General features: G+C 45.8%; 1 pseudogene across 1 annotated transcript in view; it reads right to left on the bottom strand.

The window, feature by feature from the left end:
- LOC148144246 (uncharacterized) overlaps positions 1-23,033 on the bottom strand; it is a 79,636-nt pseudogene extending 56,603 nt beyond the window's left edge. The window contains exon 1 of the transcript XR_015751674.1: positions 22,896-23,033. The product of XR_015751674.1 is annotated as an uncharacterized LOC148144246 (transcript). The remainder of the gene's footprint in view (positions 1-22,895) is intronic.
- Between the last annotated feature and the right edge of the window lie 2,678 nt (positions 23,034-25,711).

Below are 25,711 nucleotides of genomic sequence, written 5' to 3'. Positions count from 1 at the left end.
AATAAAGGTTACCTACATTCGGACTCAGACATTGAAAGATTTAAAATCCAACAGTTTCTGTTTTAAAGCTGCTCACTCAGCTTCCAGCACTACGTTACCAAAGTCGTGTATCAGAAGGAGCAGTGAATCAGTAGCAAGTATCGTTAGAAACTGTTAAGATTTTCATCTCTGCAGGTACTGCATCGTTTCATCAGCATTGTAATGTTTACTGGCAGTAGCAGGAAGTGTTGTGGCTGTGTTCATGAGAAACAACGTTAAAAATCACATAACACCAGGATATAGTCCAACAGGTTTATTTGGGAGCACTAGCTTTCGGACCGCTGCTCCTTCATCAGGTAGCTGTGGAGCAGGATCATAAGACACAGAATTTATAGCAAAAGACCAGTGTCATGCAACTGAAATGATATATTGAACAAACCAAGATTGCTGTTAAGTCTTTCATCTTTTAGAATGGCTTGCAGGTTTCAGTTCATTAATATGCAAATCCTAGAACTTCTTTTAAGGCATATCCTCGAGATAACTTAAGGTAGATAGGATAGTGAAGAAGGTGTTTGGTATGCTTTCCTTTATTGGTCAGAGTATTGAGTCCAGGAATTGGGAGATCATGCTGCAGCTGTTCAGGACATTGGTTAGGCCACTGTTGGAATATTGCATGCAATTCTGGTCTCCTTCCTATCAGAAGGATTACAGATTATATTACAGTGTGGAAACAGGCCCTTCGGCCCGCCGAAGCACAACCCACCCATACCCCTACATTTACCCCTTACCTAACACTACGGGCAATTTAGCATGGCCAATTCACCTGACCTGCACATCTTTGGACTGTGGGAGGAAACTGGAGCACCCGGAGGAAACCCACGCAGACACGGGGAGAACGTGCAAACTCCACACAGTCAGTCGCCTGAGGCGGGAATTGAACCCGGGTCTCTGGCGCTGTGAGGCAGCAGTGCTAACCACTGTGCCACCGTGCCACCCATAAGATGTTGTGAAACTTGAAAGGGTTCAGAAAAGATTTACAAGGATGTTGCCAGGGTTGGAGGATTTGAGTTATAGGGAGAGGCTGATCAGGCTGGGGCTGTTTTCCCTGGAGCGTCGGAGGCTGGGGGGTGACCGAATAGAGGTTTATAAAATTATGAGGAGCATGGATACGATAAATAGACAAAGTATTTTCCCTGGGATCGGGGAGTCCAGAACTAGAGGGCATTCCTTTTGGGTGAGAGGGGAAAGATATAAAAGAGACCTAAGGGGCAACTTTTTCACGCAGAGGGTGGTACGTGTATGGAATGAGCTGCCAGAAGATGTTGTGGAGGCTGGTACAATTGTAACATTTAAGAGGCATTTGGATGGGTATATGAATAGGAAGGGTTTGGAGGGATATGGGCTGGGTGCTGGCAGGTGGGATTAGATTGGGTTGGGATGTCTGGTCAGCGTAGACGGATTGGACCGAAGGGTCTGTTTCCATGCTGTACATCTATAAGACTCTATGACTCTATTTTATTAAAAGAAGTGACAGCTCAGACAATGCATGGAAGGTGTGAGGTTCAAGTCTGTCAGTATCCCAATCTTGAGTCAGACTGGTTCTATTTCCAAAGTAGGAATTTATAAAATTATTACATGCATTGACTGCCTGCAGATTGTGCACTTTTTGAGCAAAATACAATGTATTTGCAAATATAATTCCGCAAATTCACCCTATTGACTTACGTGCATGTGTGTGTGTGTGTGAGAGAGAGAGAGACTGTATAGTGTAGTGGAGTCACATGTAGTATGACATCAACCCAAGGTCCATTTGAAGCCATCCTCATGGCTATTGATACCCAAGTTTGGAATCCAAGTTGAACTTAGCCTCTGCTCGGCCACCAGAAATGATTACGCAGTTACACAACACACATTGGAGAGTGTAAGGTGGGACTTGTCTTTTGATTTGCAGAAGGTGGGAGGCTCTGGATGCTGTGATCCAGGGCAAACACATGCTGGTGGACATTCGGCTCAGAGAGATGGAGCTGAAAGCCAAGCTGCAGACCTTTGATGAAAAAGATAACCAGACATTTTATTCCAGGAGTTGGTCATTCCTCTCCGGACAGACCCTTCTGATTGAGTCAGTGGACAGGGTCAGGAGGTGTGAGCGTGGATCAGGCAGGTAAAGGGAATCTGAGAGAGGGCTACAAGGGCGTGGAGGAGCGAACTGACTGGGTGCTGGGATTACGATCAACATTGGGGAGGTGGTGGTAAGGGACAGAATAGTGACAGGGATTGTCTCCGGTCTCCACAGTTGGTAGCAGGAGGCCAGATGACATCGGTGTCTATCTGGTGCCAGGATTCGGGAGCCAATGTGCTCAGGGCTGAAGATGTGGGAAAGGGAGGTTACAGCAGGTGTGGTCCACAAATGTCAGGAGAAAGCCTCTGCTGAGGCTGCGTGAAAAGTTAGAAGCTAACTCTGGACGGCACAGTGGTTAGTACCGCTGCCTCACAGGACCAGGGGTCCATATTTGATTCCATCCTTGGGCAACTGTCTGTGTGGACTTTGGCACGTCCTCCTCCTTGTGTCTGTGTAGGTTACCTGCGAGTGCTCTGGTTTCCTTCCACGGTCCAAAGATCTGCAGTTTAGGATGGATTGGCCATGCTGAAGTGTGCAGATTAGAGTGGGTTAGCCATGAGGAACTGCAAGGCTGTAGGGTCAGCAGATGGGTCTGGATGGGATGCTATTTGGAATGTCAGTGTGAATTCGATGGGCCGAATGGCCTGTCAGAATTATGATTCTACTGCTTTCACCACGTATATATTGAGAAATGATTGACACAAGTCTGCTGTGGGAGGAGTGGGTTCCAGTTCGTGAGATATCAACACCGATCCTGGGGAAAGTGGGATTTGGGCAGTCTCTCCCCCCCCACCCTCTGCCCCCCCCGTCCAATCTCTCCCCACCCACTGTCCCCATCCATTCTCTCTCAACCCCCACCCCTCTGCCCTGCATTCTCTTCCTCCCCACGTCTGCCCACCAGTCTTTCTCTTTCCCTCACCATCGGTCCCCACAATCTTCTCCATTCCCATCACCCTCTGTTCCCCCCAGTGTTCTCATCCTCCCACCCTCTGTCCCCCTGTCAATTATCTCTCTCTCACCCCCTGACACTCTGCCCCTCCATCCATTCTCTCTCCTTCTCTTCCACCCACTCCCTGTCCTTGCGGATGCTTCAAATCCTCTTCGATCGCTGTGTCAAACCCTTCTCGGAAGAGAGAAAGAAAATGGATGTTGATGACTCTACCTGGTAGACACGGCTGCACGAGAAATGACTGACCGTTAAAATTGAGAATAGCTAAAATGATATATTCAGAAATATCATGAAAGCATGTTCAACTTTATAGAAAAGCTGCAGACATCTTTCTGAAACTTGCATTCAAATATGTCCAGTTAGTCCACAGTTGAGGACCGGGTGTAATTTGTGGATGGCCTATTCCTAGTCTTGTGAAATTGATTCTGACTATGCAGAAATAGAACCATAGAGTTATACAAACCCGTCAGTCCATGCTGACCAGGTATCTTAAAATTAATTTTGGCCCATATACCCATCCAAATGTCTTTTAAATTTTGTAATTGTACCAGCCTCCACCACTTCTTCTGGCAGCTAATTCAATACATGCACCACCCTTTGCGTGAAAAATTTACCCCTTAGGTCCTTTTTATATCTTTCCCCTCTCACCCAAAATGAATGCCCTCTAGTTCTGGACTCTCCCACCCCAGCGAAAAGACCTTGTTTATTTAAACTATCAATGCCCCTCATGATTTTATCAATCTCTATAAGGTTTTATAAACCCTCAGCATCCAACGCTGTATGAAAAACAGCCCCAGCCTATTCAGCCTCTTCCTGCAGCTGAACCCCTCCAAACTTTGCAACATATTCGTAAATCGTTTTTGAACCCTTCTAAGTTTCACAACATCATTGCTACTCATGATTAATAGGTTGTGAACAATCTATCTTGTTCAGGGCATAAGAGGGGGCATTTGTTGAGGGGAATTAACTTTCAAACTTTTTTTCTGACCCTGAGGTCCCTTTTTTTCTTTTCCCTCTCAACCGAAATCTATGCCCTCTAGTTTGGGACTCCCCCACCCTGGGGAAAAGACATTCAAAAGTTGAGGAGTCACACAAAATGCCAACGCAATAAAATGTCGAGCTACAGGTTTAAAAAAATGTGGATTCAGCTTTTTTTTTAAACTCCTGTTGACATTTGACATTCGGGGACAAAATCTGGTCAACAACACCAAGATCGCCACAGACCACACTGCGCATACTCCTCGGTGTCAGTAAGTACTGCGCCTGTTCAGTACTTAACAAGAACTGCGCATGCCCCACGTTGCCCCAATTATGGACCGCGACCTTCTTTTGATGGGCCAATGGGGAGCTCGGGATGACCGGCAGGAGCCTGATTCCTTTGTCAATCAGAGCCTTGCTATTGTCTGAATACGGAAGTTTGACCATGAGCTTCTGAAGCTGCTACTGCTGTTGTTCTTCTCTGAATGAAGATTGAGCTTCACCCCAGACTGCAACTTCCTTCCTCTGTCCAACATCTGTGAGTACGGCACTGTCTTTTCTCACCCCCTTTTCCATTTTTTTTTCATTCTGGGGTTCAATTTTTGTTTTGCAGTAATTGAAAGGAAAGGGAGTGAATCCCGGCGAGGGGAGAGAGTCTGGAAAAGTTGGTCCAAGATTGTGTCTCAGTTAGCAAACACATGGCAAATGTAGTAGCACAATGTGAAGTTATCGCATTTGCTGTTTTTAAAAAAAAGCAGAAAGGAGACGCATTGCTTAAATAGTGATATATTGGGATGTGAAGAAAGTGAGGACTGCATATGCTGGAGATCAGAGTCGAAAAGTGTTGGGCTGGAAAAGCATAGCAGGTTCAGGCAGCATCTGAGAAGCAGGAGATTCGACATTTCAGGCACGAGCCCTTCATCAGGAATGATGTGTTGATGTACAAACAGGTCTCAGCGTCCTTCTATATCAGCAAGCAATGAGCAAGGCAAGTGGTACATTAGCAAGAGGAATTGAGTTCAGAGGTGGTGATGTCTTCCTGCAGTTGGGAGAGGGGGGGGGGAGGGGTTCATTGAATATATTCAATGCTGAGTTCATTTGAATTTTCGACAACAAGGAAGTGGATGGTTATGGGGGGAGGCAAGAAAATGGGTTTAAGACCAGTATAGAACAGTTAGACAGGCAGACAGTGCAGAAACAGACTGTTCTGTCCAACTAGTCCATGCTGACTATGTTCTCAAACTAAACTAGTTGCACCTGCCAGTGTTTGGCCCATATCCCTCTGAACCATTCCTATTCATGTACTGATCCAAATGCTTTTTAACCCTTTTTAACTGGACTACATCCACCACTTGAACTGAATTGAATTTATTTATTGTCACATGTACTGAGGCACAGTGAAAAGCGTTGTCTTGCGATCACATAGTTAAGTAGCATACTAAATAATAGGTAAACAGCGGCAAAAACAAAAACAAAGGTTCAGGCAAATCCTGTGTTCTAACAATAGTAGGGTAGAAACTGTAACAAAACTGACTGGTGCGTTTGTTCAGGCTTCTGTACCTTCTCCCCGATGGTAGAGGTTGTAGACAAACATTGCCAGAGTGGGATGGATCTTTAAGAATGCTGGCGGTTTCCCTTGACAGCAGGCCTGGTAGATGGATTCTATAGATGGGAGGTTGGCCTTTATGATTGTCCGGGCTGAGTTCACCACTCTCTGTAACCGTCTCGAATCTTGAATGGTACAGTTGCCATAGCAGGTAATGATACATCCAAGACAGCTTGTTGTGGATGACCACTCCCAGGAGCTTGACACTCTCCTCTCATTCCACCTCTGTGCTGTTAATGTGTATGGGGGCATGAGTAACATCCCGCCAAAAGTCAAATAACGTGTTTCTTGGTTTTGCGATCATTGAGATCTAGTTTGTTTTCAGTGCATCATTTTTCCAGGTCTTCCATCTCCCGTCTGCAGTCTGTTTTGTTGCCATCTGAGATTTGACTGACTATAGTGGTGCCAGTGAACTTGTAAATGGCATTAGTCTTGTATTTGGTGACGCAGTCATGGGTATACAGTGAGTACTGTAGGGAGCTGAGTATGCACCCCTGGAGGGCTCCAGTGTTAAGTGTTAGTGAGGATCACATATTGTCCCCAGTCTTCACTGATTGTGGCCTGTGGGTCAGGAAACTGAGGATCCAGTTGCAGAGAGTGGGGCTTAGTCCGAGATCACGAAGTTTAGTAATCAGTCTCGAGGGGATAACAGTGTTGAAGGCTGAACTGTAGTCAAGTTGGATTCTTACGTACTGTTCTTGGTGTCAAGATGTTCTAGGGAGGAGGGAAGGGCAAATGATATGGCATCTGACGTGGATCCCAATTTGCCGATAGGCAAATTAGAGTGGGGCAAGAGTAGTGGGAAGGCTGGAGTTGATTAATGCCATGACCAGCTTTTCAAAGCAATTCATGACCACCAAAGTTAGGGCAACTGGGCGGTAGTCATTGAGACATGCTACATGAGTCTTCTGAGGCACAGGGATGATTTTGGCCCTCTTGAAACAGGCAGGGACAATGGCCTGCTGCTGGAAGAGGCTGAAGGTGTGCGAGAAGACCTCTGCCAGTTGATCTGCACATGCTCTGAGTGCACGGCCTGGTCCTACGTCTGATCCCATCGCTTTCCTTGGATTCACACGAAGGAAAACTGATCTGACCTCTGGGCTTTCTCTGGACATTCATTCCACACACAAACTACTCTCTTAAAAAAGGGTGCTTCTGATGTCTTTTTAAAATCTTTCTCCTCTCGCCTTAAAAATGTGCTCCCTAATCTTGAAGCTCACATCTGAGCGAAAGGACATCTCTATCCTTTGTGATTTTATAATCCTCTGTGAGGTCACCTCTATGCGCCAGTGAAAAGAAATCCCAGTGTATCCACCTAGATGTAGGTAGATTAATATCCAGTCATGATCTGTTGAATGCTGGTGCAGGCTTGAAAGACCAAATAGCCTACTCCTGCTCCCAAGTTTCTCTCACTGTGTCCAGAACAGCAAGAGACCATAAGACACAGGAGCAGAAATTAGGCCAATCAGCTCACTGGGTCTGCTCCACCATTCAATCATGGCTGATAAGTTTCTCAACCCCATTCTCCAGCTTTCTCCCCTTGAGACTCAAGAACCTATCATCTGTTTCAGTCTTAAATATACTCAGTGACTTGGCTACCGCAGCTTTCTGTGGCAGTAAATTTCATAGATTCACCACTGTCTGGCTGAAGAAGTTTCTCCTTATCTCCATTCGAAAAGATCTTCCGTTTACTCGAAGGCTGTGCCCTCGAGTCCCCATCTCTCCTACCAGTGGAAACATCTCCCCCAACATGCACTCTGTCCAAGCCATTCAGCATTCTTATGTTTCAATTAAATCCCCCCTGAGTGTAGGCCTGTTAATCAGCATGAACCAGACTTTTCAGGATGAGGGAGAGCAGGGATTAGGTTCAGTAAAATGAGAATGAAAGGAGAGTGTGTGGGATGGAGATTTTCAGCTTTTAGGGAATAAGGGAGGAAAGAGAGTTTGCTATAAATTATAATCGATCGGATGGAATAATGGACCGAGGATTGGCAGATGGAGTTTAATTTAGATGAACGTGAGGTGTTGCATTTTAGGAAAGCAATCCAGGACTTAACCAGTTAATGGGGAATGTTGCTAGTGAGGGTGAGAATAGGTGGACAGGGCAGATGAATGCGTGGCTGAGGAACTGGTGCATGGGAGAAAGGATCCAAAAATGTGAATATTGGAATCTCTTCTGGGGTAGAAAAGACCTGTACAAGAAGGATGGATCGCACCCGAATTAGAAGGGGACTAATATATTGCTGGAAGATTTGTGAGAGCTGCTCAGGAGGATTTAAACTAGTAAGGTAGGGGTGGGTGGGGGGCAGGGATTGCTGGGACCCAGAGAAATAGTGAGGAAAGAGATCAGTCTGTGACTGGTCCAGTTGGAAAAGGGACTGAGTTAAACAATCAGAGCAGGAAGTAACAAAGCAGAGAACAAGGTAGGACTGGTAAATTAAACTGCATTTATTTCAATTGCAAGAGGCCGAACAGGGAAGGCAGATGATGGATAGGAACTTGGGACTGAGATATCATGGCAGTTACAGAAACATGGCTCAAGGATGGACAGCACTGACAGCTTAATGTTCTAGAACACACATGGTATTGGATGGATAGAAAGGGGGACAGGAGAGGAGGGAGAGTGACTTTTTTGATAAGGGATATATTACTGTGCTTAGGGAGGATATTCCTGGGAATACATGCAGGAAGCTTATTTGGGTGGAACTGAGAAATAAAAAAAGGGATGATCACCTTATTGGGATTTTATTACAGACTCCCTAATAGTCAGAGGGAAATTGAGAAAAAAATTGTAAGGAAATTTCAGTTATCTGTAATAATAATAGGGTGGTTATGGTCAGGGATTTTAACTTTCCAAACATAGACTGGGACTGCCATAGTGTTTAAAGGCAGTACAAAGGTAGTTGGAGTATACTTAAGAGTAAACTCAGGAGGGCATAAAGGGAACATGAGGTAGCTTCGACAAGTAGAGTTAAGGAGGAATTTAAATGTGTACAAGAAAATTTTCTGATTCAGTAAGTGGATGTTCTGACTAGTGAAGGTGCAAACCGTGACCTACTCTTGGGAAATAATGCAGGGCAGGTGACTGAGCTGTCAGTGGAGGAGCACTTTGGGGCCAGTGACCATAATTCTATGAGCTATAAAAGAGTGATGATAAAGTATAGACCAGATCTAAATTGGAGGATGGCTAACTTGGTATTCGGCAAGATCTTTCAAAAGCTAACTGGGAGCAGATGTTCACAGGTAAAAGGATGGTTAGAAAATGGGAAGCCTTCAAAAATAAGAAACTGAGAGTCCAGAGACAGTATATTCCTGTTAGGGTGAAAGGGGAAAAACTAGGTAAAAACAAGGACTGCAGATGCTGGAAACCAGATTCTAGATTAGATGAAGGGCTTTTGCCCAAAACATCGATTTTCCTGCTCCTCGGATGCTGCCTGAACTGCTGTGTTTTTCCAGCACCACTCTCATCCAGAACCCAGAGTGAAAGGGGAGGCTGGTAGGTGTAGTGAATGCTGAATGACTAGAGGAATTGAGCTTTTGGTTCAGAAAAAGAAGGAAGCGTATGACAAGTACAGACAGAAGAGATCGAGTGGATCCTGACAGTACAAAGGCAGTTGGAGTATACTTAAGAGTAAACTCAGGAGGGGAAAAAGGGAACATGAGATCGCTTCGACAAGTAGAGTTAAGGAGAATCCAAAGGGTTTTTATAAATACATTGAGGAGAAAAGGGTAACTAGGGAGAGAACAGGGCCCCTCAAAGATCAGCAAGACAGCCTATGTGTGGAGCTGCAGGAGTTGGGGGAGATAATAAACAAATATTTTGCATCAGTGTTTACTGTAGGGAAGGACATGGAAGAAGTAGAATGTGTGGAAACAGATGATGATATCTTGAAAAATGTAAAAATGTCCATACTACAAAGGAGGTGGTGCTGGATGTCTTGAAATGCATGCAAGTGGATAAATCCCCAGAACCTGATCAGTTGTACCCTAGAACTCTGTGGGAAGCTAGAGAAGTGATTGCTGGGTCCCTTGCTGAGGTATTTGTATCATTGATAGTCACAAGTGAGGTGATGAAAGACTGGAGGTTGTCTAACGTGGTACCAATATTTCAGAAAGATTGCAAGGAAAAGCCAGGGAACTATCAACCAGTGAGCCTGAAATTGCCGGAGGGCAAGTGGTTGGAGGTAATCCTGAGGGACAGGATTTACATGTATTTGGAAAGGCAAGGACTGATTAGGGATAGTCAGCATGGCTTTGTGCGTGAGAAATCATGCCTCACGAACTTGATTGAATTTTTTGAAGAAGCAACAAGGGATTGACGAGGGCAGAGCAGTCGACATGATCTCCATGAACTTCAGAAAGGCATTCAACAAGGTTCCTCATGAGAGACTGGTTAGCAAGGTTAGATCTCGAGAAATACAGGGAGAACTAGCCATTTGGATACAGATCTGGCTTGAAGGTAGAAGACCGAGGGTGGTGGTGAAGGGTTGATTTTCAGACTGGAGGCCTGCGACCAGTGTTGTGCCACATGGATTGATGCTGGTCCCACTACTTTTCATCATTCATATGAATGATTTGGATGTGAGCATAAGAGGTATAGTTAGTAAGTTTGCAGATGACACCAAAATTGGAGGTGTAGTGGACAGCAAATAAGGTTACCTCAGATGACAATGGGATCTTGATCCGATGGGCCAATGGGCTAAGGAATGGCAGATGGAGTTTAATTTAGATAAATGTGAGGTACTCCATTTGGAAAAGCAAATCAGGTAAGGTCCGAGGGAGTGTTGCTGATCAAAGAAACCTTGTGCTGCAGGTTCATAGCTTCTTGACAGTAGAGTCGCAGGTAGATAGAACAGTGAGGAAGGCATTTGGTATGCCTTCCTTTATCGGTCAGAGCATTGGGTAGGAAAGTTGAGAGGTCACGTTGCAGCTGTATAGGACACTGGTTAGGCCACTTTCGGAATATTGTGTGCAATTCTGGTCTCCTTCCTAACAGGAGGATGCTGTGAAACTTGAAAGGGTTCAGAAAAGATTTACAAGAATGTTGCCGGGTTTGGAGGATTTTAGCTATCTGGAGAGGCAGAATAGACTCGGGCTGTTTTCCTGGAGCATCAGAATCTTTTGTTGGGGGTGGGGGGGGGGGGGGGGGGGGTGACCTTCCACACGTTTATTCTATCCATATTTCTCATGATTTTATAAACAGACAAGGTCTTTTCCCTGGGTTGTGGAGTCCAGAACTAGAGGGAATAGGTTTAGAGTGAGAGGGGAAAGATTTTAAAAGGGACCTCAGGGACAAGTGTTTCATGCAGAGGGTGGTGCATGTATGGAATGAGTGTCAGAGTAAGTGATGGAGGATGGTACAACTAAGGCATTTAAAAGGCATCTGGATGGGTATATGAATAGGAAAGGTTTAGAGCGATAGTGGCCAAGTCCTGGCAAATGGGACAAGATTAGGTTAGGATAACTGGTCGGCATGGACGAGTTGGACTAAAGGGTCTGTTTCCGTGCTGTACACCTCTACGGCTTTACTGCAGGACTCTGAAATTGTTCATGAAAACCACTTCAGTAATCTGCCCAGTTTTAAGACTACAATACACAGGAGCAGAATGAGGCCATTTGGCCCATTGAGTCTGCTCCACCAGTCGATCATGGCCAATATGTTTCTCAACCCCATTCTGTTGCCTTCTCCTCGTAACCCTTGATCCCCTTACTTATCAAAGACCTATCTATCCCTGTCTTAAATGCCCTCAACGACTTGGCCTCCACAGCGCTCTCCAGCAATGAGATCCACAGATTCACCATCCTCTGGCTGCAGAAATTCCTCCTCATCTCAGTTCTGAAGGCATTCCTTCACCCTGAGCCTGTGTCCTCTGGTCCTCGTTTCTCCTACTGGTGGAAACATCTTCCCCACATCCACTGTATCCAGTCAAAGTCACGCAGCACGGAAACAGATCCTTCGGTCCAACCAGTCCATGTTGACCATAATTCCAAAGTAAACTAGTCCCACCTACATGTGCTTGGCACAATATCCCTCTGAACATTTCTTATTCATGTACTTATCCAAATGTCATTTAAATGTTGTGACTGTAAGCGCATCTACCACTTCCTCTGGAAATTCACTCCACACGTGAAGCACTCTGTGTAAAAATGTTGCCCCTTGTTTTGTTTTTAAATCTTTCTGTTCTCACCTTAAAAATATATCCGCTAGTCTTGAAATCCCTCATTCCAGGGAAATGACTCCTGGCATTCATCTTCTCTGTATCCAGCAAGATTTTATAAATCTCAAAGAAGACCTGAAATGTTAGCTTGTTCTCTCTATGTGGACGCTGCCTGACCAGCTGTGATCTCCAGCATTTGTTGTTTTCAGGATGGATTCCAGCATCTGTCGCAATGCGCTCCTAAATGTTGGCTACCTCTTTCCAGATCCTTTGAGACTCAACCTTACTCAACAATCCACTGTGCGGTACAGTCAATAAAGTTCCACATTGCATCTCTTTCAGCACACACGGGCAGCACGTAGCTCAGTGGTTAGCACTGCTGCCTCACAGCACCAGGGACAAGGATTTGACTTCAGCTTCAGGTGACTGTGCAAACTCCACACAGACATTGTCCCCCCGTGACTGTGTGGGTTTCATCCAGATGCTCCAGTTTCCTCCCACAGTCCAAAGATGTACAGTTTAGAATGAATTGGCCATGCTAAATTGCCCCATAGTGTTCAGGGATGTGTGGGTTAGGTATATTAGTCGGAGGTAAATGGAGAGTTGTTGGGCCAAATGGCCTCATTCCGCACTGTAGGGATTCGATGTGGCAACCCCCCAGCTGTTTGCATTTCCTGTAGGGGAAGTGGGTTCGGGCCGAAAGTTCAGTGTGTGTGAAGCGAAAATTAAACGTAGTGCTTTGCTTGAGCTCAAGCTGAGTGACTTGGTGGCGGGATTGGAAAAGGAAGGTACGGTGTCTGTGGTTAGTGATGCTGCCTCATGGCACCAGAGAGCCAGATACAATTCCAGCCTCGGGGCCGTTGTCTGTGTGGATATTGCACATTCTCCGTCTGGTGTTTGCGGCGGATTTCTTCCAGAGCACCTGTTTCTTCCCACTATCCAAAGATGTGCAGGTTTGGGTGAATTAGCCATGTTAAATTGTCCATAATGTCCAGGATGTGTAGGTTAGATGCATTAATCAGGTGTAAATGTAGAGCAATCAGAGTAGGGTAATGGTGCTTTCAATTTCATGGAATTACAAAAGAAAAGAATGTTCCGCATAAAGTCGAATTGCTTGTTCTGAATTTCTACCCTGACTGACAGTGATAACTTTCATAATCTGTTTTTTCCAGTGCATTTGAAGATTTGAAGACTGAAGTTTCAAATTCAGTAGTTGAAGGGCTTATGCCCGAAACAGCAACTCTCCTGCTCCTTGGATGCTGCCTGACCTGCTGTGTATTTCCAGCACCACACATTTTGACTGACTCTCCAGCGTCTGCAGTCTTCATTTTCACGTCAATGACAGACAGTCAATCAATCCATTGGGACTGTAAAGATTTTTGACTATGATTCTGTGAGAAGGAGCAAAACTCTTTGGTTTCTGTTTCAGTACGCTTTCAGCATCAGTGGAGCTGGATGAGAGACGCTACTGTGGCAGCGCATTGAATGTGCAGCCTGTAACAATTATACAGCCTGGAAAGAGGAATTCACGGCAGGGAGGGTTTGTACATGCGTTTGTGTGCAGCTGAAGCTTTGGCCATGGAGAAACCAGAGGAATCTCGCCCCATGGAGAAACCATGGAAGTGTGGTGACTGCGGGAAAGGCTTCAGTGTCCCATCTGCCCTGGAAATTCATCAGCGCAGTCACACCAGGGAGAGGCCGTTCTCCTGCCCAGAGTGTGGGAAGGGATTTATCCGCTCTTCCCACCTGCTGGACCACCGCCGAGTCCACACTGGGGAGAGGCCCTTCCCCTGCTCTGATTGTGGGAAGGCCTTCAGCAAATCCTCTGACCTGCTGAAGCACCAGCGGGTCCACACGGGGGAGAGGCCATTCAGTTGCCCCGAGTGCGGGAAGGCCTTTAGCGATTCCTCTGCCCTGCTGAGGCACCATTGGGTCCACACAGGCAAGAAACCATTCCCTGCCCTGAATGTGGGAAGGGCTTCAGCAGTTCCTCCTCCCTGCTGACACACCAGCGGGTCCACACTGGGGAGAGGCCGTTTGCCTGCCCTGAGTGTGGGAAGAATTTTCCCCAGTTCTCCCAACTGCTGACCCACCAGCGGGTCCACACGGGGGAAGAGTCCATTCTCCTGCTCAGTGCGCGGGAAGGGCTTTGCGGTCTCCTCCAACCTCGTGGCCCACCGACGGGTCCACACGGGGGAAGAGGCCCTTCAGCTGTCGCGAGTGCGGGAGGGGTCTCAGCAATTCCTCCCACCTGCTGAGGCATCAGCAGGTCCACACTGGGGAGAAGCCGTTCTCCTGCCCAGAGTGGAAGAAACGCTTTAACCGCTCCTCCCACCTACTGACCCACCAGCGGGTCCACATGGGAGAGTGGCCGTTCTACTGTCCTGAGTGCAGGAAGGGCTTCAGCAAATCTTCTGCTCTGCTGACCCACCAGCGGGTCCATAGAGGGGAGAGGCCATTCAGCTGCCCAGAGTGCGAACAGGGCTTCAGCGATTCCTCAGACCTGCTGACCCACCGGCGGATCCACTCAGGGAGAGGCCATTCAGCTGCCCTGAGTGTGGCAAGAGGTTCACATTTTCCAGAAACTTGCGAAGACACCAGTGGGGGCACCAGTGCTCCCAACAATCGGATACTGCCAGTAACGCTACTGTGGACTAAACCTTGTGCCCCACTCTGACAATGGGTGCAGTGGGAAAGTTGGTGGGCTTTTAAAAGAATTTCTGGACTGCACACTGCCTCGCACCCCCAAGTGCAACTCTAAAGTGGCTCGGGGCGACATGGTGGCTCAGTGGTTAGCACAGCTGCCTCATAGAGCCATGGACTCGGGTTTGAATCTACTGTTTGATTCTCCCGTGTCTGCATGGGTTTCCTCCGGGTGTTCTGGTTTTGCTCCCACAATACAAAGATGTACAAGTTAGGGTGAGTTGGACTAGCTAAATTGTTCATAGTGTTCAGGGATGTGTAAGTGTGGTGCAGTGGTCAGGGGTAAATGTCGACTGGTCAAAAGTGTGGTGCTGAAAAAGCATAGCAGGTCAGGCAGCATCTGAGGCGCAGGAGAATCGACGTTTTGGGCATAAGTCCTTCATCAGGATTCTCCTACTCTTCGGATGCTGCCTGATCTGCTGTGGTTTTCCAGCACCACATTCTTGACTCTGATCTCCAGTATCTGCAGTCCTCACTTTCTCCAAGTAAATGTAAAGTAATAGGGTTAAGAGAATAGGTCTGGGTGAGTAACTCTACGGAGGGTTGGTGTTGCCTTGTTGGTCCAAAAGGCCTGTTTACATTCTGTAGGGATTCTGTGATTCCATAAACTTTGCTTCCAATGGGCAACACTATTCGGAGTCTGGGACTGCACGTTCCTAAGAATCCGCAGAAACCTAAGACCACAAGAGCAGTGGAGCAGACATTAGGCCATTCAGCCCATTGAGTCTGCTCCACCATTTGTTAGAAACAAAAAATAATTGCAGTTGCTGGAATCCAAAGTAGGCAAGCAGGAGGCTGGGAGAACGCAGCAAGCCAGGTAGCATGAGGAGGTGAAGTTAGCATTTCAGGACTGAAGAAGGGTTCTTCCCAAAACATTGACTTCTGTATCAGAAACAATTTACCAATGTTGCCGGGGGTTGGAGGGTTTGAGCTGCAGGGAGAGGCTATTTGGCTGGGTGAGAGATTTAAAAGGGACGTAAGGGGCAATGTTTTCACGCAGAGGGTAGTGCATGTATGGAATGGGTTTCCAGAGAAAGTGGAGGCTGGTACAATTATACCACTGAGAAGGCATCTGGTTTCGGACATGAACAGGAAGGGTTCAGAAAGATAATGGGCCAAATACTGACAAATGGAACCAAATTAATTTAGGATGTCTTGTCAGCATCGATGAGTTGGACCGAAGGGTCTGTTTCCGTGCTGTACATCCCTCCAAGTGATACTGTTTAAAAATGCCGAGTTGGACAAAATATCCCATTAAGTTCGACACAAACCCACAGCTGAAGACATCAGAAGTCACACAACACCAGCTTACAGACCAACAGGTTTATTTGAAATTACAAGCTTTAGGAGCATTGCTCCATCTTCAATGCTGCAGCTTCATCACTTCACCGACAAAGGAGCAGTGCTCTGAAATCTTGAGTTCAAATAAACCTGTTGGACTCTAACCTGGTGCCGTTTGACTTCTGACCTTGTCCAGCCCAATCCAACACCAGCACTTCCACATCAGAGTTGACTAATGAGATTGGATTTTATTCAGTGTGATTAAGTGAGATGCTCATCTGAAAACTCAAAACTGTTGGAGAGACAAAGAGACACGAGTCAGTGCTACAGCACGGAGACAGGCCCATAGGCCCAAACTGGTCCATGCCGACCAAAATGTCCATCAACAGTAACCCCATTTCCCTGCACTTGGCCACTATCCTTCTCAGCCTTTCCTCTCCATGTGTTTGACCAAATGTCTTTTAAATGTTGTTAATGTACCTACCTCAACCACTTCCACTGGCAGCTCATTCCATACACAAACCACACTCTAAAATCTTTGCCCCACATATGTTTTCAATCACTCCCCTCTAACCAGGTTTGTATGCTCTGTTTGGAGATGTAGGAGTAAAACTTCACAATAAAAGATTAATACAGCCTTTATTCATGACTCATGATTAAACACACTTTCTCTATTTACAGCTGTAATTGAGAGGCTTCTCTGAATTAGTCGACATGTTTGTAACAAGTTGTGAAACATGAAAGGGTTCTGAAAAGATTTACAAAGATACTGCCAGGGTTGGAGGGTTTGAGCTGTTGCAAGAGGCTGAAATAGACTGGGGCTATTTTCCCTGGAGGGTCAGAGGCTGAGGGGTGACCTTACAGACTGTTTCGCTGTAGAAGTGTTTCAGAAAAAACAAATCTCAAACCTTTTTCCGATTGTTGCCTTTGCCAACATCTGTTGGCCATGAGTGAAGTCCCTTAGCCCAGTCGAATCGGACCCTCTGCCTTTTACAACCCCTCTTGGGGAAAAAAAATCAAGATGACAATCTTCTTAAAGGAGTAACATCATCACAACAGAGAGCACACAAACAGAAACATTTCTATCACAAGGTTGTACAGTTAACAGGCCAAGATAATGACTTTTCAATTTAGCCAATCAATTTAAATCCGGTCCTTTGGCTACCAATATCTATTAAATTTAAATGTGATGGTTTTGACAACAGAGGACCAATCCTATTGTAAAAACTCAATATGGCATCAAGGGTATAAAAGAAGGGGACAGTTGGACAGAACTCCAGAGCTAACTCCCCATTGCTAGAGCTAAGAGTCCTCAGCACTAGAGAGAGACATCAGCTCTGACAGTCAGCTGTGAATGAGACAGCATAATTTACAAAAAAAACAGAAGAGCAGGAATTGTAGGAGGCATTCCTGACAAAAGATTCAATAGAAGGATGCTTAGAATATTCTGGAAGATGTAATCTGGGAGACTAATTTCTATTTCTTGTTGTTTTAGTGGGTCTTGTATTTATTGGAACAGCATATGACAAAAATCCTGTTTTATGCCAGAATCGTCAGTAGTTCGAAGGGATTTATTAGGCTTGTTAATAGTTTAGTTCAGTTGTTCACCATTCAAGTTGGATATGTAAATTGCTTTTTGTTGATTTTTAAAGTGTCAGGGATTTATTTTTGTTTTTAAGACTAGAGCAGATGACACCACTTTTCACACTAATTTTCCGATTATAGGGCAATGCGCTCCTCTTTTGGTGTTTCGGTTTGAGATCTCAGAGAGGGGAGGGGATTCAGCATTCGCTTTATAACAGTATTGATGTGCCGTCCTGCTGAATGCAAAGGAGTCATTATTAATCCCAGCCTCTCACTCTGATTGTGGTTGAATCGCTTTAATTTGAATACTGACTCAGAAACTGTACAGACAACCAACTGTTGAAACATAATTTACACTTTATTGTAGGTAGGAACCCAAATATAAAACCCCTCAAGTAAGCAAGTTCACCCTCACCCCCCAAATCTTGGCCATCACCCAAGTGATGGCGGAATTTAACAGTTTCTACCAACAGTGCCCATCTCTGGAAGTTTACAGGGGTTTGATGCAGTGTTGTTCTTCCAAGCACTGCAGCTGAAACGTTCTGGAGTTGAATTCTGGTGGAGTTCCGTCACTTTCAGATTTGTGGTGTAACGTTTCTTTAGATTCTAACACCATCTCCCCACACTTCTGGAGACCTCAGGTCTGTAGCTTACCTTCCTATCCTTGAGGGTTTTCCACCTGTTTGAAACAGCCTGTCCTGCAATTAACCCCTTTACGCCAAGGTAAAAACAATGACTGCAGATGCTGGAAACCAGAGTTGAGATTAGAGTGGTGCTGGAAAAGCACAGCAGTTCAGACAGCATTAAAGGAGCAGGAAAAATCGATGTTTCGGGCAAAAGCCCTTCATCAGGAATACAGGATTCCTGATGAAGGGCTTTTGCCTGAAATATCGATTTTCCTGCTTCCTGTATGCCCTTTACACCAAGGCCTTCCTTCTACAAGCAGAATTAATTGTCCTTTTGTCACACAGTTATTAAACACCATTATCTTATCTGTCCAAAGAAACAGCTCATTGTTTTGCCTCCTTCTTCCCAGCGATGGTTAATGTATGTTATTTGTTAACTCCCTTGTAGCAGTTTCTCATTGGCCCTTTCGTTTCTTGGTCCAGAAAGCGTTATTGCTGACTCATGAAGTTATCAAAGTTCTGGAGTTTCCAGGACCACACCACATTCCTCTCTGCCTCCCCCAGGAATAACGATTGCTCCTGAGATACTCGCAGTTCCTGACATTCCTTGGTATCCCCAAATACAATCCACATGTCAGGAAATCACTCGTGCTGCCCTGACACCAGACAGTCACTGTTGGAACAGAAGGATTATGGGAAGAAAATACAGAAATCCGAAGTGCAAAGAGACTTGGGAGTTCAAGTCCAGGATTTTCTCAAAGTAAACTTGCAGGTTGAGTCAGTAGTTAGGAAGGCAAATGCAATGATGGCATTTATTTTGACAGGACTTGAATACAAAAGCAGGGATGTACTTCTGAGACTCTATAAGACTCTGGTCAGGCCACATTTGCAGCATTGTGAGCAGTTTTGGGCCTCCTATTAGCAAGGATGTGTTGGCCCAGGAGGGTGTTCAGAGGAGGTTCACGAGAATGGTCCCAGGAATGAAATGTTTAACATATGAGAAACTTTTGAGGACTCTGGGACTATATGGAGTTTAGAAGGATGAGGGGGGTTACAATTGAAACCTACAAGATATTGAACGGCCTGGACAGAGTGGATGTTGGAAAGATGTTTCCATTGTTAGGACAAAGTAGGACCCGAGAGTACAGCCTTAAGAGGAAAAGGAAGACCCTTTAGTTGGGAGATAAGGAAAACCTTCTTCAGTCAGAGAGTGGTGTTTCTATGGTATTCACAGCCACAGAAGTGCTGTGGAGGCCAGGTCATTGAGCATATTTAAGATGGAGACAGCAATGTTCTTGAGTATCAAGGGGATCAAGGGTTCCGGGATGAATGGGCTTGAGAAAGTTAACAGCCACGATTGAATGGTGGAGTCGACTCAATGGGATGAATGGCCTAATTTCAGCTCCTATGGTCTTATGATATGTTGATGTGTGGAGGGGTGATGAGTGGGCAAAGAGATGAAGAGGGGAGTAGAATTAAGGGGAAGCTGGATACAGCCACAAGGGAGAAAGAAATACAAGAACTGTACAATAAATGACAGAACTCTTAGGAGCACTGGCATGCAAAGGGATCTGGAAGTGGAAACAGAGGTGGGTATGGTGGTCAAGAAGGCACATAGGACACTTGCCTTTCCTGGGTGTGAGAGTTGGCAAGTTACGTTACAGCTATTTATTTCAACCACATTTGGAATATTGTATGCAGTTCTGGTCACCACGCTATCAGAAGGACGTGGATGCTCTGGGAGAGGGTGCTTTAGTCAAGGGCTAATGTTGCGTAATAGGATTAGGTGAATAAGTCTGTGTCAGTTACTCTTCAGCGGGTCAGTGTGCACATGTTGCGCCGAATGGTCTTTTCCACACTAGGGATTCTATGTTACTCAGAGGTTTTTTTATTCTCCAGGGTGAAAAGATCAACAACAAAAGGGCACAGGTTCAAGGCAAGAGGAGGGCAGTCTACAGGAGAAGTGGAGTGGAAGGTTTTTCACACAGAGGGGTGATGGGTGGTGGAAGGAGGCATCTTAGTAACGTTTAAGGTGTATCTTGATAGACACATGAACGCGAGATGAACAGAAGGATAGAAACTGCACATGGCAATAAATAGCAGGTCCAAGTGAGAATTAAGAATTGGCACAGGCTTGACAGGGGTACCTAAACCAAATAAGAAGGGCTTGTGACTGTGTTGTATTGTACTGATACAGGTTTTCCGCACTATCCAAAAGTGGAGCGTTCATATGAAACCTTTCATAAGGCAAAATAGAGTAAAGCGAAGAAGCAATGAACATTAATTCATTTATATCGTATATACTCAAGTAATAGTCAAATTTTTGACTACTTTTTAAGGTTAAATTTAGGGGGTCGACGGTTACTTGGATACTACTTGAGGGGCTGAAATTCATGCCTGTCAAGATTCATACCGTGGAGAAAGTGAGGTCTGCAGATGCTGGAGATCAAAGTTGAAACTTTATTGCTGGAACAGCACAGCAGGTCAGGCAGCATCCAGGGAACAGGAGATTCGACGTTTCGGGCCCAGGCCCTTCTTCAGGAAGAAGAAGGGCCTGGCCCGAAACGTCGAATCTCCTGTTCCCTGGATGCTGCCTGACCTGCTGTGCTGTTCCAGCAATAAAGATTCATACCATATCATAAGCAGAAGCACAACTGATGAATAAAGCAAAAAAAAATTATGGTAATTCTGAAAACGGAGTGGAACATACAGACAACGGACTGGAAGTCAGGAACAGAGCCGAACAACCGACAGACTGCAGAGCTGGAGTGGAACATGACGGCCATCACACTGTCTCACAAACATGGGTCTGTTGTCTATGAAGAACTAGGCCGAAAATGTGTTGCTGGAACAGCGCAGCAGGTCAGGCAGCATCCAGGGAACAGGAGAATCGACGTTTCGGGCATAAGACCTTCTTCAGGAATGAGGAAAGTGTGTCCAGCAGGCTAAGATAAAAGGTAGGGAGGAGGGACTTGGGGGAGGGGCGTTGGAAATGCGATAGGTGGAAAGAGGTCAAGGTGAGGGTGATAGGTCAGGACGAAGATTGCAGGTTAGGAAGGTGGTGCTGAGTTCGATGGATTTGACTGAGACAAGGTGGGGGGAGGGGAAATGAGGAAACTGGTGAAATCCGAGTTCATCCCTTGTGGTTGGAGGGTTCCTAGGCGGAAGATGAGGCGCTCTTCCTCCAACCGTCGTGTTGTTGTGGTCTGGCGATGGAGGAGTCCAAAGATCTGCATATCCTTGGTGGAGTGGGAGGGGGAGTTGAAATGTTGAGCCACAGGGTGGTTGGGTTGGTTGGTCCGGGTGTCCCAGAGGTGTTCTCTGAAACGCTCCGCAAGTGGGCGGCCTGTCTCCCCAATACAGAGGAGGCCACATCAGGTGCAGAGGATGCAATAGATGATGTGTGTGGAGGTGCAGTTGAATTTGTGGCGGATATGGAAGTTTCCTTTGGGGCCTTGGAGGGAGGTGAGGGGTGAGGTGTGGGCGCAAGTCTTGCACCTCCTGCGGTTGCAGGGGAAGGTGCCAGGAGTGGAGGTTGGGTTGGTGGGGGGTGTGGATCTGACGAGGGAGGCACGGAGGGAGATGTCTTTACGGAATGCTGATAGGGGAGGGGAGGGGAATATATCCTTGGTAGTGGGGTTCGTTTGGAGGTGGCGGAAATGACGGCGGATGATACGCTATACATGGAGATTGGTGGGGTGGTAGGTGAGGACCAGTGGGGTTCTGTCCTAGTGGCGGTTGGAGGGGCGGGGCTCAAGGGCGGAGGAGCAGGAAGTGGAAGAGATGCGGTGGAGGGCATCGTCGACTACGTCTGGCGGGAAATTGTGGTCCTTGAAGAAAGTGGCCATCTGGGTTGTACGTTTTTGGAACTGGTCCTCCTGGGAGCAGATGCAGCGGAGACGAAGGAATTGGGAGAATGGGATGGCATTTTTACAGGCGGTAGGGTGGGAGGAGATGTAGTCCAGGTAGCTGTGGGAGTCGGTCGGTTTGTAGTAGATGTCCGTGTTGATTCGGTCGCCTGAGATAGAAATAGAAAGGTGGAGGAAGGGGAGGGAGGAATCTGAGACTGTACAGGTGAATTTGAGGTCGGGGTGGAAGGTGTTGGTGAAGTGGATGAACTGTTCAACCTCCTCATGGAGGTTCTCCTATGAAGAACTAGGGTCGACTTTTACATGATCAGACTATTTTTCACAACACTTGCAAGAAAAAGAAATCAAACACGTCCAATTCGCCATGCATGGAGAACAGGAAATATACTAAAGGATTTTTTTAAAAAAAAGATTTCCAGCATTCATACACAACTATACATATGCACATGTCCATTTAAATACTGGGTAGGTTGATTCTTTGGAAGATGACAATCGCAAAGAAATGAAGCTCTTCAACAAAATGCTGGATTTGGTAGAAAGATTAATTAGTACCCCCACTCCCCTCCCTCCACAGCCGAATCATCACTGGGCAAGACAAAACCCCAGGATCTAAATAACATACCTACATACACACACACACACACACAATCCTACCCATTTTACGTGCAATTACCTCAAATCACATTTATAAAACATAACCATAGAGGTTTACACAGACTCTCGTACACAATATTGCCGGTGATATTCTACAGCGCTGTGAAGTGCTGCAAATCCCATGATGACAGTATTTCATTTCCAATGTGTTAAATAACATTGTATATTTTATAAAAAAAGATATCTATACATTATACACAATTTAATATCGGAACAGTTCAGTCAGATGGTACAGCCTGCTCTCCAACATGGATTATAGAAGGTGTATGGAGGATTACATAGTGATTCTAATAGAAATTATGTTTGTTTTAGGAACGGGAGTGATTGTGGCTCCAGGCTAATGGCGATCCGCCTTATCCCCCGGGTTCCCCCTCAGCCCAGCCCGGTACCTGGTAGAGTGAAGCCGCGGGTAGCTCCAGGCTCACGATCCAGCACAGCACCGAGTGCAGCCTCTCCTCCAGCTTGTGTTCCGCCGGACTTTACCCCCCGCCGCCGCTACTCCACCTCCCGCCGCCGAAGAAGCCGCGGGCGCCGGCTCTCTCTCCTCCACCGCCGACATTTTTAATTTGTTTTCTCGTTCACCCGGTAACCGTCACCTCCCCCTTCCCGGGCCCCGGGAATTATACACAAATAAACAATAAACCCCACCGGGGACTGTCTCCTTTTCTTCACAACTTTTGTTTGAAAAGTTCCGACTTTAATTTGAAATGTATTTTAAAGGTATTTTCTGAGGGAAACGGTGCCTGTCTGCCCCCCTCCCTCCGTCAGAAACCGCCCGCTGAGTCGATGAGAAAACCGCAGCCTCGCGCCGCCATCTTTGTTTTTCTTCTTCTTTCCGTCTCCTCCTTCAGTGACGCGCGTCATCCACGCTCCGCCCAATCAGAGCGCATCTTACTCCACCTGACCAATGGCGACCGGCGCCGGTTGTTACTGACAGAGTTTGTGTCCAATTGCCAATTTGGGATAAAAAAGGCGGGAGTCACAATTTTTTTCCCCTGTGACTGCACATCTCATTCCTTTTGCTGGTCTCTCCCGCAGGGGAGGGGGAATCCCAAACTAGAGGGCACAGGTTTAGGGTGAGAGGGGAAAGATTTAAAAGGAACCCAAGGATTAAAAAAAAAGTGTGAAAGTTAATTTGCCTCAAGAAAAGCCCCCTCTTACGACCTGAACAAAATAGATTGTTCACAGCCTATTACTCACTAAACAAGAAGGATGTTGTGAAACTTAAAAGAGTTCAGAAATTATTTATAAGAATGTTGCTAGGGTTGGAGGGTTTGAGCTACAGGGAGAGGCTGAATTGGCTGGGGCTATTTTCCCTGGAGCATTGGAGGCTGAGGGGTGACCTTATGGAGGTTTATAAGATCTTGACAGGAATGGATATGAGAAAAAGATAAGGTGTTCCGTGGGGTGGGGGAGTCCAGTACAAGAGGGCATTAGTTTTTGGGTGAAAGGGGAAAGATTTAAAACGGCCCCAAGGGGCAACTTTTTCAAATATAGGTTGGTGTGTGAACTGAATGAGCTGCCAGGAAAAATGGTGGAGGCTGGTACAAATACAACATTTAAAAGGCATCTGGATAGGTACATGAATAGGAAGTTTTAGAGGGATATGGACAAAGTGCTGGCAAATGGGATGAGATTAATTTAGGCTATCTGGTTGGCACATACCGAAGGATTGTTTTTTGTGCTCTACAACTCAATGGTTCTATTTCCACAGAGCCAGAACCAATTGCAAAAGGCTAGGAATAGGCCATTCGCCCCTAACACACTGTCCTCAATTGTGGCCTAAGTAAGCACATTTCAATTCTTAGTGCTATGTAATGAGCCAGACTTTATTAAAAATCTTAAAGCAAATGAACACTTAGGAGGCAGCGATTATAATATGGTAGAGATCAGTGTGCAGTTTGAAAGAGAGAAGGCAAAATTAGATGTAATGGTGTTACAGTTAAATAAAGGGCAATAAGGGAGGAACTGTCAAAAATTGACTGGAAGCAGAGCCTAGTGGGGAAGACAGGAGAGCAACAATGGCAGGAATTTCTGGGTGTAATTGAGGACACAGTACAGCGGTTCATCCCCCCAAAAAAAAAGATTATCGGGCAGCGTGGGGAGGGAGGGGGGAAGAAGACTGCCATGGCTGACAAAGGAAGTCAGGAAATGTATCAACGAAAAAGAGAGCCTATAAAGTGGCCAAGACCACTGGGAAATCAGAAGCTTGGGAAGACTACAAAAACAAACAGAAGATAACAAAGAGAGAAATAAGGCAGGAGAGGATCAAATATGAAGGTAAGTGGACCAGTTATGTTAGAAATGATAGTAAAAGTTTTTTTGCAATACATAAGAAACAAACCAGAGGCAAAAGTAGAAATTGGGCTGCTCCAAATTGGTGCAGGAAGGTTAGTGATGGGAGATAAGAAAATAGCTGAAGAACTTAATAAATACTTTGTGTCAGTTTTCACAGTTGAAGACATGAGTAATATCCTAACAATTAAGGAGAGTTAAGGGGCAGAGTTGAGTATGATAGCCATTACAAAAAAGAAAGTGCTAGAAAAGCTAATAGGTCTAAAAATTGAGAAATCTCCTGGCCCTCCTGGCTACAGCCTAGCGTTCTGAGGGAGGTGGTTGAAGAATTAGCAGAGATGTTGGTTGTAATCTTTCAAAAATCACTGGAGTCAGGCAAAGTCCCAGATGATTGGAAAATCATTGTTGTAAGTCCTTTGTTTAAGAAAGGATCAAGACAAAAGCTGGAAAATTATACGCCGATTAGCCTAACCTCAATTGTAGATAAAATTCTAAAATCTATCGTTAAGGATGAGATTTCTAAATTCTTGGAAGTGCATGGCTGGATTAAAATAAGTCAGCATGGATTTAGCAAGGGGAGGTCGTGCCTGACAAACTTGAAGAGTTAACAAGTAGGTTAGACTTGGGAAACCCAGAGGATGTTATCTACCTAGATTTCCAAAAGGCCTTTGATAAGGTGCCTCATAGGAGGCTGCTGAGTAAAGTGAGGGTCCATGGTATTCGAGTTGAGCTACTGGCATGGATTGAGGATAGGCTGCCTGAGAGAAGGCAGAGAGTTGGGATAAAAGGTTCTTTTTCGGAATGGCAGCTGGTGAGAAGTGGTGTCCCGCAGGGCTCAGTGTTGGGGCTGCAGCTGTTCACTTTATATATAAATGATCTGGATAAAAAAGACTGGGGGCATTCCCACGAT

The sequence above is a fragment of the Chiloscyllium plagiosum genome, unplaced genomic scaffold (assembly GCF_037043375.1).
Source record: "Chiloscyllium plagiosum isolate Xiang-an unplaced genomic scaffold, Cpla_swu_hap1 HiC_scaffold_27, whole genome shotgun sequence".
NCBI lineage: Eukaryota > Metazoa > Chordata > Chondrichthyes > Orectolobiformes > Hemiscylliidae > Chiloscyllium > Chiloscyllium plagiosum.
The sequence above is the reverse complement of the archived record's forward strand: the minus strand, read 5'-3'. Positions and strand labels throughout refer to the sequence as shown.